Source organism: Leuciscus leuciscus, assembly GCF_965113295.1.
Source record: "Leuciscus leuciscus genome assembly, contig: SUPER_11_unloc_4, whole genome shotgun sequence".
In the NCBI taxonomy this organism is placed as follows: Eukaryota; Metazoa; Chordata; class Actinopteri; order Cypriniformes; family Leuciscidae; genus Leuciscus; species Leuciscus leuciscus.
This window is the reverse complement of record NW_028118543.1, coordinates 205839-222460: the sequence shown is the minus strand read 5'-3', so window position 1 is coordinate 222460 and position 16622 is coordinate 205839. Positions and strand designations below refer to the sequence as shown.

The window sequence follows — 16622 nt, the reverse complement described above, 5'->3', positions numbered from 1 at the left end:
TCCTTAATACAGTGCAGTCGCCCTGTCCCATGTGCAGAAAAACACCCCCAAAGCATGATGCTACCACCCCCATGCTTCACAGTAGGGATGGTGTTCTTGGGATGGTACTCATCATTCTTCTTCCTCCAAACACGGTTCGTGGAATTATGACCAAAAAGTTCTATTTTGGTCTCATCTGACTACATGACTTTCTCCCATGACTCCTCTGGATCATCCAAATGGTCATTGGCAAACTTAAGACGGGCCTTGACATGTGCTGGTTTAAGCAGGGGAACCTTCCGTGCCATGCATGATTTCAAACCATGACGTCTTAGTGTATTACCAACAGTAACCTTGGAAACGGTGGTCCCAGCTCTTTTCAGGTCATTGACCAGCTCCTCCCATGTAGTTCTGGGCTGATTTCTCACCTTTCTTAGGATCATTGAGACCCCACGAGGTGAGATCTTAGAGAGAGTATAGAGGGACCCAATGTGTCACTTTTGAGTGATTTATGGCCCCTCTAAGCCCCGCCCCCTTTTTGACCGTGGGAATATTCCCACGCTAGCTCCTCCCACTTATGGGCTGTACGTACACCGTGGGAAAATTGGACTTGTGGCACGCCTCCTTATGGGTTGAACATCTGAAGCGTGGGAAAATCTCCCATGCTCAGTAGTTCTAAACAGTGTATATTAAAACTTTTTAAAGAAATGTACAATAAAGACAATAGTCGGAGATGAGATCAATGTTTTTTATTTATTAAACAAGACATATGTACATTCACCACTTTTAAAACGTTAAAACATCAATGAAATAAGTTTAAATTGAATTTTTTCTCTAAAAAGAGTTATTAAAAAATGAGTTAGTGTTATTTTAAGATGTTAAAACATTAAAACAACTTTTTCATTTACAAAAAGATCATTTTTACATACCCAGTTGTTAAAAACTCGAAGGTTTAAAGACAAAAGTGTTTTCCATGTGTATTTTTTCTGGAGCAAAGTGAAAAAATGTCCACACACGCCGAAGATTTGTCAGGACTGAGAGTGTGTGAAGGCTGCAGAGAGACAGACCCAAGCTCCGCCTCTACCCCCACCCACAACAGATGTCACCGTGGGAAATTCCCACATCTCCTATCCACTCCCAAAAAGAAAACACATCCGGTCATCTCAGTGGCCAGACTTAAATGACCAAAGAATCATGGTGCAACAGCTCGAAGAGACCACACCCCCTAACACACTTCGATTTAAGGGTGTGTGTAAAAAATGACATCACTAACGGGAATCCCCCTCCCACAGCGTCACAGTCACATGAGATGTTTAAAAAGGAGCGCAAACATGACAAGAGATACTTGTGATTTTACAAAACAAATCTGCAATGGCAACGGCTGCAACCCCGAAAACACCTGAAAAAAGCATCGATGTAGCTATGGATGATTTGACTCTAGCTCCACGAAAAAAACGTGGAACGCACGGGCCCTGTTTAACACAATTTCTTCACGAACCGGAAGATTCTGTGAAATACTTTTCTGGAGGACGTGCGTGCGAAGTCAGATTGGTTAATGGATAACGACGAGCGATTCACAACGAATACAACAGAGGATCCCAATTTGTTTTTTTACGGAAAGGGATTGGATTTTATTTTATACAGGAGAATGGAGAGATTTGAAAGATGATGGGGGTGAACCGGTTTTCATAGCAGAGTGGGCTGGATTAACCACGGTTGCAAGATACCGACTTCTCACGGATTATATATATATATAAAAAAACACCCAGAGGATTACGTTTACATACTTTTTTGGAATGGATGTACCCAAATGTTCGTAGCCTATTTCTGAGGATGAGCATTTAAAATAGCCTACTACGATTTAAAATTCATGTTTCAATGGAATGTTTACATGTGTTGGAACAGATTTTTTCTAAAATCACGTAGCTTTTTTTTAAAATGGAGCGACGCATTTGGATCTGTTGATGGATACGCACCAATAGGATTACCGGCTGCAACAAATGGATACCCACAGAAAAGCATCGATTGGCTGAATACATTTTGTGATTATTTAATCCTTTCTATGTAAAGTATTTTGAATTGCCAGTGTATAAAATGTGCTATATTAATAAACATGCTATGCCTTGCTTCGCCTATGTCATAGGAGAAATTATATTTAACTCACACTCACACAAACACCGACCCCCACTCCTCCCCACTTTTGGACTGAGCCCTCCAACGTGGGAAAATTCCCACGGTCCACATTTAAAGGTGTACTTTTCACAATCACATACAAAAAAAGACATTAATACAATGTTTATCATTAAAATACAAAGGGTGGTAAACACACATTTTAAAAATAATATATAAATTTAAAATACACATGTCGTTAGCGTTCATACATTTTTAATTAAAGAAAAGTTTTGCTTTCCATATATATGTAAAACTTTTTACAAACACGGCATAAAGTTAAAATGCAATGGTTTAGTATTCGTACATTTTACAACGTTATCTGAAAATAGTTAGAATGTGGTCGTTCACATACAGATAAAAAAAAAAAAAAAACGTTCAAAACAACGTCAACTAAAATACAATATGCTACTAAAGTTTAGTTTTAAGTTCCGTATGATACTACATCACTCATCGCCGGTAGAAACATGATTGAGTATAGATCATGTGTGAAGCAGAGTCTCCGCCCACCTAACGCTAGATTTATTTATAATTACACTAGTAAATAACATTTATAAAAAATAATAGTTGTTTAAAAAAAATAAAAACTCATGTTTCAGTTAATTTTGGACTTTTGGTGAAGTTAACAAATATTCACTACTGATTTATTCACTCTTCGATAGGATAATCCACATCTCCCAATGGAGAAATCTGATCATTGTTTGAGAATGCGTTTTGGAGTAAAAAAATAATAAATCTGTTCAAAACTATGTGATTTAAACTGTAAAACCGTGAAACGTAAGCGGCAGGCAAACAGTTTTCTTTTCACAGACATGTAACACTTTCACATATAACTTTTTAAAATGATACAGACCTTTAAAATACAAAGGTGTAGTATTTAAAACGTTAGGCCTATCAGAAAAATTTAAAACAAGTTAGAATGTTTTCCTTCACCTACAGATTTTAAAACCTGTAAAAAAAAATATTATAGAATGTCTATAGAAAGTTATAGAATGTCTTTCACGAACGACTTTTAAAGATACCAGAAAAATGGTAAATTATGTTTTTTAAACAATGTTTCAAACGTGAGCAACATATCAAACATATCAAACTACAACAGTTAAAAAATACATCAAACAAATAGATTATAAGCAAAACTTTTTAACATAAACTTTTGTTTAGTTTTTAGCTAACAATATCTCTTACGCTGTCCCGCAAAGCACATGAATGAGAAATAGAGTCTCCGCCCACCTAAAACTCCGCAACGTATGAGAATACACATGCGCAGCGCTAGCCTATAGCTACAGATTTAAATCTTGGTAAAAAAGACTTATCAAAACAACGTTCAAAATGTTTACATTTTTTATTTAGGCTAATTTAGTTATTAATTCACTATTAGATATTTCTAGCCTAATATTTTCAAGCATCTGTCCACACACACACACACACACACACACACACACACACACACACACACACACACACACACACATACATACGGATGAACGTCTTAACTTTTACGACATCATAGAGAGAGAGAGCATCACTTTGTACCATGCTGTGTTATGCCTAACGAGAAATTATCTCTTCTGAACTCTGAATGGCATTGTGGGCTTTGGGTGATACTGTAAACTTTTGGTTTTCTTTACAAGAAATTGATGAAAGCTATTTTTAGAGTCGACATGAAATCAAAATTTATCCTATTTACTTTGTTAGCGCATATTACTAGTCTTGTGGTGAAAAATTAATCCGTGCAAGTTAATACAGGAAAACTGGTTGGTCATGGTAATCTTTAATCAAAGTCTGAAAAGCGACTTCCGGTCTGGAAATGGCGTTTCTTTTCTGATGACGTCAGTTTGACGGCTTAACCACTCCTTAAACCGTCTGCTATGAGCAGAGATGGACAGGAGGAGTCTGTTCAATATTCCCTTTCACTTGGAAATACGTCACAACAGTGGAGAAAAGTCGTTCCCTTTCAAGGGAACTCCCGTTGCGTCGAAAAGCTGACGCTATGGGAACGCTTTGCGTGATGACGTCTTGAAGCACATGTAAAATCAGTCCAATGGTGTGGCGGAACGTCAGAGGCGGGTGACGTCACGTACCAGGAAGCTATAAAAGCCGGCCCGAAACAGAAAACGAAAGCTTTCTGAGTCTTCAGTTGCGCTCTGTGTTGAATCTGTCCTTGTTATTTGGTGTTGTCTGTCTATATTATATATATATATTCAGTATGGCGAGCAAGCAGCAGTTTAGAGTGTGTGTCCATCCCTGCCCGCGTTATTTAACGGGAGGTGATACTCACACTCTTTGTGTTGTTTGTTTGGGTGAGGAGCATGCCCAGTCAGCACTCGAGGGTGGTGACTGTGTGCATTGCGACGCGCTTCCATTGCGTTCGCTCCGATCCCGCTTGGCTCGGTTCACGATCGCGATCCCGCGATCGTGATCCGATCCCGATCGCGTTCCCCAGGGCTCGGGTCCCGCCGCTGCCGAGGCACGGCGGCAATCACAGACCTGGGGTTCGCAAATGGATCTATCAGTGGATGTTGAGACGGGCTCTGCCTTATCTCAACATCCTTCTGATAGATCCAGTGCCTCTCATCAGGGTGTGGAAGCACGCGCTGCGGTTTCTTCCCCCCCGATGGAGGCACCAATACTGCAACTGTCCAGCTCTGAGGAGTTGGATGTTGTGAGTATTGAAGCTGAGTCTGAGGATTCGCCACCTCAGTCTCATGCGTTTGAGGAACTGCTCGATGTTATTACTAGAGCAGTTGACAGACTATCTATTGAGTGGCCAGAGGATAGGCAGGACGTTCGTTCGAAAAGTAAGCTCGACGAACGCTTCCTGCCATCTCGTACACAGCCTCAGCGAAGAAGCCTTCCGTTTTTCCCCGATCTCCACACCGAGGTGTCGAAATCGTGGGGAAAACCGGTTTCATACAGAGTGTATGCACCACAAACATCCCACTATTCTTCCATTCACAAATTTAAAGAATATGGTTATGGGGAGATGCCGAAGGTGGAGGAGACGCTTGCGAGCTATCTCTCTCCAGCAACGGCATCTTCCCTGAAAGCTCCTTCACTTCCCTCTAAGCCAGTAAAATTCACATCATCTCTGGTTCATAAATCGTATGCAGCCGCTGGTCAAGCTGCAGCGTGTCTGCATACGATGTCTATTATGCAAGCCTATCAGGCAGAATTATTGGGGGATTTAGAGGAGGGCGGGGGAATTGGTCCTGACACAGTGGCTGAACTACGCAGAGCCACAGATCTGTCTCTCAGGGCCACCAAGGAGACCGCTAAATCAATCGGGCGGTCTATGGCAGCCCTGGTGGCCACTGAGAGGCATCTGTGGCTCAATTTGAGCGATATAAAAGAGAAAGAAAAGCACGTTCTCTTAGATGCTCCGGTTTCCACTGTTGGTTTATTTGGTGATGCAGTAAACAGTGCGGTAGCTAAATCTCAGGAAGCTGCTAAACAGGCAGCTGCATTACAAAAACTTCTCCCCCGCCGTTCTTTCATTGAGGCTGCTGAGCGGGAGCAGCCTCACTCCTCTAAAAAGAGCGCTGAACATCGTGCCACTCAAAAACAGAGTGTGTCCTCTCGTGCTCCCCCACAAAAATCTCGGGGACACGGAGGGCGCTCTCAAACCCAGCAGTCTTCGAGGGGTAAAACGGATCTGCGGACCGTTATTACCGCCAAGAAGGCTGCTGGGAAAAAGTCCTGATGTCTGAGGGCTCAGGACAAATGAGGGTAGTCCCCCCGAAGCAGAGCGGTTAACACCTCTTTTCACGGTGCCCGTCTCTCTTCGGTGCCCTCAGGGGACCGTTCTGCCAACCCTGCCACCTCTGGTGTTACAGGGCGCAGCGGTCTCCGGCGAGCACATATCTCAAGGTCCACCCGGAAACGTAGTGGCCTCGGGATGCCCGCCCCCTCTGAGGAGGGTGCTAGAGCAGTCTGTTTGGTCGTTCCCTGCCGGTGCGCCGTTACAGGGCGACGAACCGACTACTCAACAGCAGGAGAAAAATACGGTGCCGTCTCTCTTCGGTGCCCTCAGGGGACCGTTCTGCCAACCCTGCCGCCTCCGGTGTTACAGGGCGCAGCGGTCTCCGGCGAGCACATATCTCAAGGTCCACCCGGAAACGTAGTGGCCTCGGGATGCCCGCCCCCTCTGAGGAGGGTGCTGGAGCAGTCTGTTTGGTCGTTCCCTGCCGGTGCGCCGTTACAGGGCGACGAACCGACTACTCAACAGCAACAAAATCCAGAAACCAGTCTCGAGAGACTGGTACCTCTAGTAGAATCTTTGACAGCGTGGAAGCTACTGTCAAATGTTTCTCGTTGGGTCCTGCAGACCGTGGAAAAAGGGTATTAGATACAATTCTATTAACGCCCACCGCGGTTTATGGGGGTCCTGCCCACAGTGGTGGGCCCCGAGCAGGTTCTGGTTATGGAACAGGAAGTAAACACTCTGTTAGAGAAAGGGGCCATAGAATATGTACCCCCCTCCAACAGGGAAACCGGGTTTTACAACCGGTACTTCATAGTTCCAAAAAAGGACGGGGGATTGCGTCCCATTTTAGATCTTCGAGTTCTGTACGAGTACATGCAGCTCAAGTTCAAAATGTTAACCTTGAGACAAATCGTGCCACAGATCAGGTCCGAGGACTGGTTTGTCACGATAGACCTCAAGGACGCATATTTCCATTCGTCCGTGTCATTGGAAGTTCCTGAGGTTTGCTTTCGGGGGCAAAGCATACCAATATCGAGTTCTTCCATTCGGCCTAGCTTTATCACCCCGCACTTTCACCAAATGCGTGGATGCAGCTCTGGCGCCTCTGCGCCTCCGGGGTATTCGCATCACGAACTACATCGACGATTGGTTGATTTTAGCTCAGTCGCATTAGATGGCGGTTCAACATCGAGATGTTGTTCTCGCCCATATGAAAGAGTTGGGGTTACGGCTGAACGCCAAGAAGAGTGTGCTTTCTCCATTTTAGAGGACCACTTTTTTAGGCGTGGTTTGGGATTCAGTGTCGATGCAGGCGCGCCTGTCATCGCCACGCTTCGATTCCATCCTGGCAGCTGTGAGAAGTGTAAAGCTAGGCCAGCTACTCACTGTCAAACAGTTCCAGAGACTGTTGGGTCTCATGGCAGCAGCTTCCAACGGGATACCTTTTGGACTGCTGCACATGAGGCCCCTGCAGTGGTGGCTCAGGACCAGAGGGTTTTTCCCCGAGGGGCAACCCATTTCGCACAATCAAGGTCACGCGGTGATGCCTACGTGCCTTGGTTATGTGGAAGAAACCTTGGTTCCTGTCCCAGGGCCCAGTGCTGGGAGCTCCTTGTCGTCGCAAACTGCTAACGACGGATGCTTCCCTCACGGGTTGGGGAGCGATCCTGAGGGTCGCTCATCTCAAGGTCTGTGGGAAGACCATCATCGTTCCTGGCATTCTATAGCCTAGAGATGTTAGCTGTCTTCCGGGCTCTGAGGAGCTTTATCACAGGTCTCAGGGGACACCATGTGTAGTACATACGGACAACACGTCGGTAGTCGCCTATATCAAGGGGGTTTGCGCTGGCATGCCATATCCTCTTGTGGTCCCAGGGGAAGTTGCTGTCACTCAAGGCAGCCTACATCCCCGGGGTCCAGAATATAGGAGCAGACACTCTGTCGAGACAGGGGCCGAGGCCCGGGGAATGGTGGCTCCACCCCCGAGGTGGTGGAGCTGATATGGAAATTATAAGTGGATCTGTTTGCGTCTCGAGAGACGTCTAACTGTCCACTTTGGTTCTCCTTCACGCATCCAGCTCCTCTGGGACTGGATGCTATGGTACAGACGTGGCCGAGGCTACGTCTGTACGCCTTTCCCCCAGTTGCTCTGCTCCCGGGAGTTCTGGAAAGAGTTCGCAGGGACCGGGTTTGCCTGCTTTTTATAGCCCCGCGCTGGCCGGGCAGAGTATGGTTTCCCGATCTTGTGTCCCTCCTCGACGGGCATCCTCTGGAGTTACCCGTCAGGAGGGACCTTCTGTCCCAGGCAGAGGGCTCGATATTTCACCCTCGGCCAGAACTGTGGAACCTGTGGGCTTGGCCTCTGAGGGGGCCCAGCTCATAGAGTCAGGTCTCTCAACCGAGGTTGTTGAGACCATTCTACAGTCCAGAGCCCCCTCCACGAGGAAACTTTATGCCCTGAAGTGGAGAGTATTCACTTCTTGGTGTAGTGACCGTCGGTTGGACCCAGTCCACTGCCCAATTGGTACAGTGCTGGAGTTCCTGCAGGAACGGTTCACTGCAGGTCTGACCCCGTCCACTTTAAAGGTCTATGTGGCGGCCATAGGTGCTTACCACAGTCCTTTGGGTGGAATGTCTGTGGGGAAAGACCCCTTGGTATCTCGTTTCCTTCGTGGCACTTGGAGGTCCTCCTCCCTTTCGAAATCGGACCAGGAGGCGAATAATTTGCTTTGCCCTGTTCGGGCGTTAGACGCGTATGTCCACAGAGCTGCCCTGTGGCGTAAAAGTGACTTTTGCTCCCCTAACAAGGGAGGTCCAGTGTCTAAGCAAAGGATGAGCAAGTGGGTGGTTGAGACTATCTCACTGGCTTATGAGGCGGCTGGACAGCCTTCTCCTTTGGCTGTCCGGTCGCTCTCTACTAGGAGTATGGCGGCCTCTAAGGCCCTTATATCAGGAGTATCGTTACAGGACGTCTGTGATGCGGCAGGCTGGTCCTCACCGCACACCTTCGTCAGGTTCTACTCTCTGGATTTAGACTCTACTCTAGGGTCTCATGTTTTGTCTTCTTAGTGCTGCTCACATGATTACACACAGGACAGACATTTGTAGCTATGGAGGCGTTGGTATAGACGTTCCCATAGCGTCAGCTTTTCGACGCAACGGGAGTTCCCTTGAAAGGGAACGCCTCGGTTACGACTGTAACCTCGGTTCCCTGAAGAGGGAACGAGCGTTGCGTCGCCTTGCCATATCTCCTTCATGCCTGTCAGCGCGACTTCAGACTTTACGAAGCTTTCGTTTTCTGTTTCGGGCCGGCTTTTATAGCTTCCTGGTACGTGACGTCACCCGCCTCTGACGTTCCGCCACACCATTGGACTGATTTTACATGTGCTTCAAGACGTCATCACGCAAAGCGTTCCCATAGCGTCAGCTTTTCGACGCAACGCTCGTTCCCTCTTCAGGGAACCGAGGTTACAGTCGTAACCGAGGCGTTTTGCAACTTCCGGTTCACGGGGACTTTAAAAAACATTAATACAACTCTTTGCTTTACAAAAACTGTTTATTACACTAAAACAAGACACAAAATAGGATATTTCATTTACCCCTACAGTAGTCATAATAGTTATTTCTTTATTTTTATTCTGTATTTTTACAGACCTAAAACCATGAGGCTTCAAAGTATGGATTGGAAGTAAATTACCAAAGACACAAACGATTTTGAACATTTATACATTTGTGTGTTGCAAAAGCAGAAGTCTATCTTCTTTATATAAAGAATCACCTTTATTTATGCTTTAATTTCTTTAAAACAATCTGGTGACCTGCATTATTTCTGTGATTACATGATTAGTAATATTGCGAGAGGTTTCCTCACACGTATAAAAACTCTTTAGATGTCTTTGTGACAAACACAACATCTTCACTTAAAGCCACACCGCGGAACTTTTGCGGGCGCTAGGGGCGCTAGACCTGTAACTTTCACGTCTAGCGCCCCTAGAGGCCACAAGCGCCGCAGCACTGTCGCAAAAGCCTAGAAGACATCCACTTAATAAATTAATTGCACAAAAAGTGAACAGAAAATAATGTATGATCAGGTAAGTCGCATAGACCAGGGGTGCACAACCCTGCTCCTGCCGATCGTCTGTCCTGCACAGTTCATCTCCAATCAAACACACATGTCTTTAATTTTCAAGCGATCCTGAATACGTTAATTGGTTGCTTCAGGTGTGTTTGATTAGGGTTGGAGATAAACTGTGCAGGTCAGGACAGTCGATCGGCGGGAGCAGGTTATAGACGTTTTATACCTAAAACTAAGTTGTTATTGTGCTTGTTTTGGAGTCATTTTATCTTTAGATCGGACTTACATCGTTTTATTTGTGTTTTTCCTGTAGTAACCTATGAATTTGAATCTAAAATCATATAAGCCTCTAATAATACATACACGTTTGTATCTAAAATCATATAAGCCACTAATAATAATACACACATATATGAATGTGTAAAAGGACAAAGAAACTGAAGCCTACAAATAACAACAGTAGGCTATGTTGTGACTTATATCAGTTTTGTTACACGATTTCCAGACTTCGCAGTAAATATTACATTATATATCCACATTTATGCCGATGTTCGTTTTATTGTCAGTCATTTTCTTCACCGCTTGAAGAATCTTCAGAGTCCTCTCCCGAAACAGGGAGAGGACGAGGAGGACGACGAGGGAGAGTTTTAAATTTTTTTATTGCCTCAGCCATGTCCGCGAGCCGAGCAGGCGGGAAAACAGTAGCAAATGCCTTAGCTCCATGAGTATATCAGAGCCTATGGTCACGTGACGGCCGTAAAGCGATACGTTCTCCAGGTCACATGACCTGGCCAACGACGGTCCGTCTTCTCCAAACTTACATAGGCGGTATTTCAAGAGGGCAGCCCCGATCGGAGCATTAATAGTGTCAAACGCTGTATATTGGCCTGAGGAATCATTTAAAATAACTCGTATGCGTCAACTCTTTAGGTCACAAAGTCCACGGTGTGGCTTTAAAAGACTTTTTTTTAAATGTATGGCCGATCCTTTTTCTTCTGACAAACTTACATTTCATATTAATTACCTGAGGCGTTTAACAACCACATATAGGGAATGCATGTTAATTAAATGTTCGAGAAAGCTAATATTGGTGTAATCTCTGAGAGGTCTCACCCCCAGATGCAAAACTATGCGTTGGGATAATCCAGACATAGCTTTACTAAAAGAAAATATTATGGAAGTCATTTTCAAACTGTGCGTAGGCTATGCTTCAACATGTAATTATACAATATTTTATATATTAATATCATGGTTCCATGTTGTTTGTTTGTCTGTTTGTTATTAACTAATACCTTTATCTTTTAACTAACACTTCAACATCCAGAACAAAATTAAAGAGATGTATGAGCTAAGGATGTTCTCTGACCCCAAATAAACGGATAATGGAATGTTCACAATCTACAATATACAGTTAGATATTCTCCTACTTAGTATGTGTAATAGTTGTGCTTAATTCTTTGGGTGTATTTTTACACACCCTATGGACTAACTTTAAAACATAATCTTTATACACGAATCACACATGTCCTTATAATCCATGTAAGATTCAAAAGACCAAATCACTAAGAAAAGAGCCGTTTATAATAAATACACAAAAGTTTTCCAAATGATGGATTTATTACTCCGCTAGATTTAGTCATCTTGTTCAGATAGCACAACGCTGTTTCACATGTTGTATGTTGGACTGTATGTGTTTTAGGTGAAGACGTTTCTTTGAGAGCTGAAATAAATGACAATTAAGAATTTAAGTGATAGTCTTTCTGTCTGACTAAATTGATACTTCATTTAGTGCAACTTTCCCTCTATCTACGAATTACACAAAGTGCATGCTGTTTTACACTTAAACTATTACAACAGAATCACATCTAACTATTGCACTGAGAGAGGCATATTCATCCAAGCTCGAGGCTGTTAAACTTCCACACTTTGGTAAAACCTAAATTCTAGAGGTCAATTGGGTTAAAAGTAAATGCATCATCATGAGCCATTTTAAAACAAATACAGAAAAGCCACTATAGTGACCAGTTTTAGCGTGTGAATTGACATTTTACATATTACGCTGTTTACATCTTGTTTTTGTACAGTTTTTGTTCATATAGGAATGTATGAAAAACATGAACAAATATTGCATAAAGATAATTAAATGACGGTCCTTCAAGTATGAGAGTGACTAAACAAATCATATTTATTTTAGAACATCTTTCTGCTATGTCTACGAAACATTGACGTGAAAGATGAGTATTACACTTCAAACTCGTCTAACTATTACACTTATTTTGTTATTATTACACGTTTTTTTTTGTGTGTGTCACTAAACAACATGGTTAAGCTAATGAATTATAGTTGATACGTGGTATTTTTTTACGTGAAAGGAGGAAAAGGAATATTTAACATGTAAAAATAAAAATATTTTAACCTATCGTCAATTTCAATTGTTAGATAAATCATCTAACAATCAACAGTTATATGTGAAACAATTAGAGTTGGTGTAAATTTGTCATCCATTAGAGCAGGATTCTTGTTTATATTGAACATTGTTATTCTACCGCATGTTTAACAGCCCTATATTGTTGTCGGCCTCATCAAAGTTCAGACAGTTTTCACCGGAGCATACCGACTCTGAAACATTTCTTCTGAAACACCCTGTTTTGAAATTGTTTAACAATTTTTATCATCACTAGCGTAACACTTATCATATGTGATTGTATTGTTTTGTATGGGTATGTCGGGTGTGATTGTAATGTTTTGTATGGCGTTTTCTTTACACTTTCCCCCGGATATCTGTTTCCTACAGTTAGCTGTGATGTTAGTGAACTCTAGGTCTTCTCTTTGTTCATATACGACAGTATTCACATGAATTGACTTGATTTGATAAAATTATGGTTTAAACCATCATCTTCACGTGAGACATTTACATTATATTATTATACCGTCCTAGTTTTTAAATAGCGCTAAAATGTATATTTTACATTTTAACCCTTTATGCGGATATAGAATGTCGTACAAGGTTCTCTGACATATCTTATCGTGTAAAACATCTATGTAGATCTATGTTTTTAAAAATACCGCGAAACAAAGGACACATCTTTCTATAAGCGACCCTCAAAATCTGTGCATACAACAAAACACATGGGTATGTGTACAATGATTTGTCAGAAAATTACTTTTGTTTGAAGAAAAACTTAAATCAGCTGGTGCTTGATAACTATTGAAGCTATTAAACACCCATGAATTCGGTAATGCGATATTGATATCACGTTTTCATTTTAACTCAATACATTTGAATGTGCTAAAGGTCTATGAACTTTAACATCTTAATAGTTGGTAAAATTAACTTAAAGCCTAGGCAAAATGAAATACATCCTATAACTACTTTCTACATGCTTGTTACAGATCTTATGACGTACAATTCACCCATGCATACTGTAGGCTATGTTTTAAAAATATATGTATATTTTTATATATAAAATTTTGGTGTAATTATAGACATCTCTCCGGTGGCATATGCATAACTTCTCCATGACGCTACTTCTGATTCAATGTGGCATTATATGTAATCCTATAGGCCTACAGCAGTTTACGGCGTCATGATGACAACCCCTCCAGCAGGGCGGAGTGAGCTGTTGTCCTGATAAATATTTCAGGACTTCGCACACAACCCGGACAAAACCTCCTGTCGTCCTCACACCCTGCCTTTTCTCCCGTTTCGCAAAGTAGCCATCCTACAGCCCTGCGATACCCGTAACATCGACCACCACGGCATCCGTTTCAGACCAAATGGAGGAGCTGGTGGGTTACTTAAACCTGGATATGTCTCACCAGGATATGTCTCACCAGGGACCTCCGGCTTGTCACAGTCCTGACATGCGTCGGGAACAGGAACGCCTTGACACCTTTCAGAATTGGACTCTTGCACCAATAAGTCCAGCCGAGCTTGCTAAAAGTGGTTTCTACTACCTTGGCCAGGGCGACAGAGTGGCTTGCTTCAGTTGTGGAGGCCAGCTTAGCAACTGGGAACCGGGAGATCGGGCAGTATCAGAGCACCAGAGGCATTACCCCAACTGCCGCTTTGTTCGAGGTGACTGTGCAGATAATGTACCTTTATCTGCCGGCGACCTTTCCAATGTATCTAACTCGGCAATGCAACAGTGTGAAGAAAGGTTGCTCACATTTGTCTACTGGCCCTCAAGAATAACTGTTCGACCAGACCAATTGGCTAAGGCTGGTTTTTACTATGTTGGTCGTCGTGATGACGTGAAGTGCTTTTGTTGTGATGGTGGACTCAGATGTTGGGAGTCTGGTGATGATCCATGGGTAGAGCATGCCAAGTGGTTTCCAAGATGTGAATACCTGTTGCAAGAAAAGGGACAAGAGTTTGTTCATCAGATTCAAGCAAGATTTCCAAGACTATTTGAACAGCTATTGACTAATGGAGACAGTAACTCGAGAGAATTTGTTGATCCAGCTGTTGTACACCTGGATCCTGGAGAAGACCGTTCAGAAGATGCAGTGATGATGAACAATCCTGTGGTGAAGTCTGCTTTAGAGATGGGATTTGAGCGTGGCCTGGTGAAGCAAACCGTGCAGAGCAAAATTCTCGCAAGTGGAGTAAATTACAAAACCGTTCAAGAGTTGGTGTCTGATTTACTAAGTGCAGAAGATGAGAAGAGAGAGGAGGAGCGAGAGCTTCTTGCTGAGGAAATGGCATCAGATGGTTTTACTTTTCTTAAGAAACATCATCATGTCATCTCACAGCAGCTAAAAAGCGTGCAGAGCTTAATGGACCATCTTCTAGAGGAGAACGTCATCTCACAGAAAGAGTATGACATTATTCGTAACTGCACTATAGTCAAGCAGCAGACAGGGCAGCTCATTGAGTTAGTCCTGTCGAAAGGAAATGCAGCAGCAGAAGTCTTCCGCAACTGGATCAAGAAGAATGATGTCTGCCTGCTGAGAAAACTGATGACCCAGACAAATGAAGCTGCATCACCGAGTCAAGATCTTTCAGACTTGCCTATGGAGGAACAGTTAAGAAGACTTCAAGAGGAGCGCACATGCAAAGTTTGCATGGATAAGGAAGTGAACATTGTCTTCATGCCCTGTGGTCACCTAGTTGTGTGCAAAGAATGTGCGCCTTCTCTGCGCAAGTGTCCCATATGTAGAGGATTGGTCAAAGGCGCTGTCCGTACTTTCCTATCATAAAGTGAAGATATTCATCATCCAAGTAACAACAGTTTTTGGATGTGCAAATTTACACCAACTCTAATTGTTTCACATATAACTGTCGATTGTTAGATGATTGATCTAACCATTGAAATTGACTTTAGGTTAAAATATTTTTATTTTTATATGTTAAATATTCCTTTCCCTCCTTTCACGTAAAAAAATACCACGTATCAACTGTAATTCATTAGCTTAACCATGTTGTTTAGTGACACACACAAAAAAAACGTGTAATAATAACAAAATAAGTGTAATAGTTAGACGAGTTTGAAGTGTAATACTCATCTTTCACGTCAATGTTTCGTAGACATAGCAGAAAGATGTTCTAAAATAAATATGATTTGTTTAGTCACTCTCATACTTGAAGGACCGTCATTTAATTATCTTTATGCAATATTTGTTCATGTTTTTCATACATTCCTATATGAACAAAAACTGTACAAAAACAAGATGTAAACAGCGTAATATGTAAAATGTCAATTCACACGCTAAAACTGGTCACTATAGTGGCTTTTCTGTATTTGTTTTAAAATGGCTCATGATGATGCATTTACTTTTAACCCAATTGACCTCTAGAATTTAGGTTTTACCAAAGTGTGGAAGTTTAACAGCCTCGAGCTTGGATGAATATGCCTCTCTCAGTGCAATAGTTAGATGTGATTCTGTTGTAATAGTTTAAGTGTAAAACAGCATGCACTTTGTGTAATTCGTAGATAGAGGGAAAGTTGCACTAAATGAAGTATCAATTTAGTCAGACAGAAAGACTATCACTTAAATTCTTAATTGTCATTTATTTCAGCTCTCAAAGAAACGTCTTCACCTAAAACACATACAGTCCAACATACAACATGTGAAACAGCGTTGTGCTATCTGAACAAGATGACTAAATCTAGCGGAGTAATAAATCCATCATTTGGAAAACTTTTGTGTATTTATTATAAACGGCTCTTTTCTTAGTGATTTGGTCTTTTGAATCTTACATGGATTATAAGGACATGTGTGATTCGTGTATAAAGATTATGTTTTAAAGTTAGTCCATAGGGTGTGTAAAAATACACCCAAAGAATTAAGCACAACTATTACACATACTAAGTAGGAGAATATCTAACTGTATATTGTAGATTGTGAACATTCCATTATCCGTTTATTTGGGGTCAGAGAACATCCTTAGCTCATACATCTCTTTAATTTTGTTCTGGATGTTGAAGTGTTAGTTAAAAGATAAAGGTATTAGTTAATAACTAACAGACAAACAAACAACATGGAACCATGATATTAATATATAAAATATTGTATAATTACATGTTGAAGCATAGCCTACGCACAGTTTGAAAATGACTTCCATAATATTTTCTTTTAGTAAAGCTATGTCTGGATTATCCCAACGCATAGTTTTGCATCTGGGGGTGAGACCTCTCAGAGATTACACCAATATTAGCTTTCTCGAACATTTAATTAACATGCATTCCCTAT

The 16622-nt window shown here is 42.2% G+C and overlaps 1 pseudogene across 1 annotated transcript; it reads left to right on the top strand.

Moving 5' to 3' along the window:
• Window positions 1–12648: 12648 nt before the first annotated feature.
• On the top strand, window positions 12649–16379 carry LOC309510177 (putative inhibitor of apoptosis; annotated as a pseudogene). Its single transcript has 2 exons — window positions 12649–12655; window positions 13571–16379. The product of its transcript is annotated as a putative inhibitor of apoptosis (transcript).
• Window positions 16380–16622: the final 243 nt, after the last annotated feature.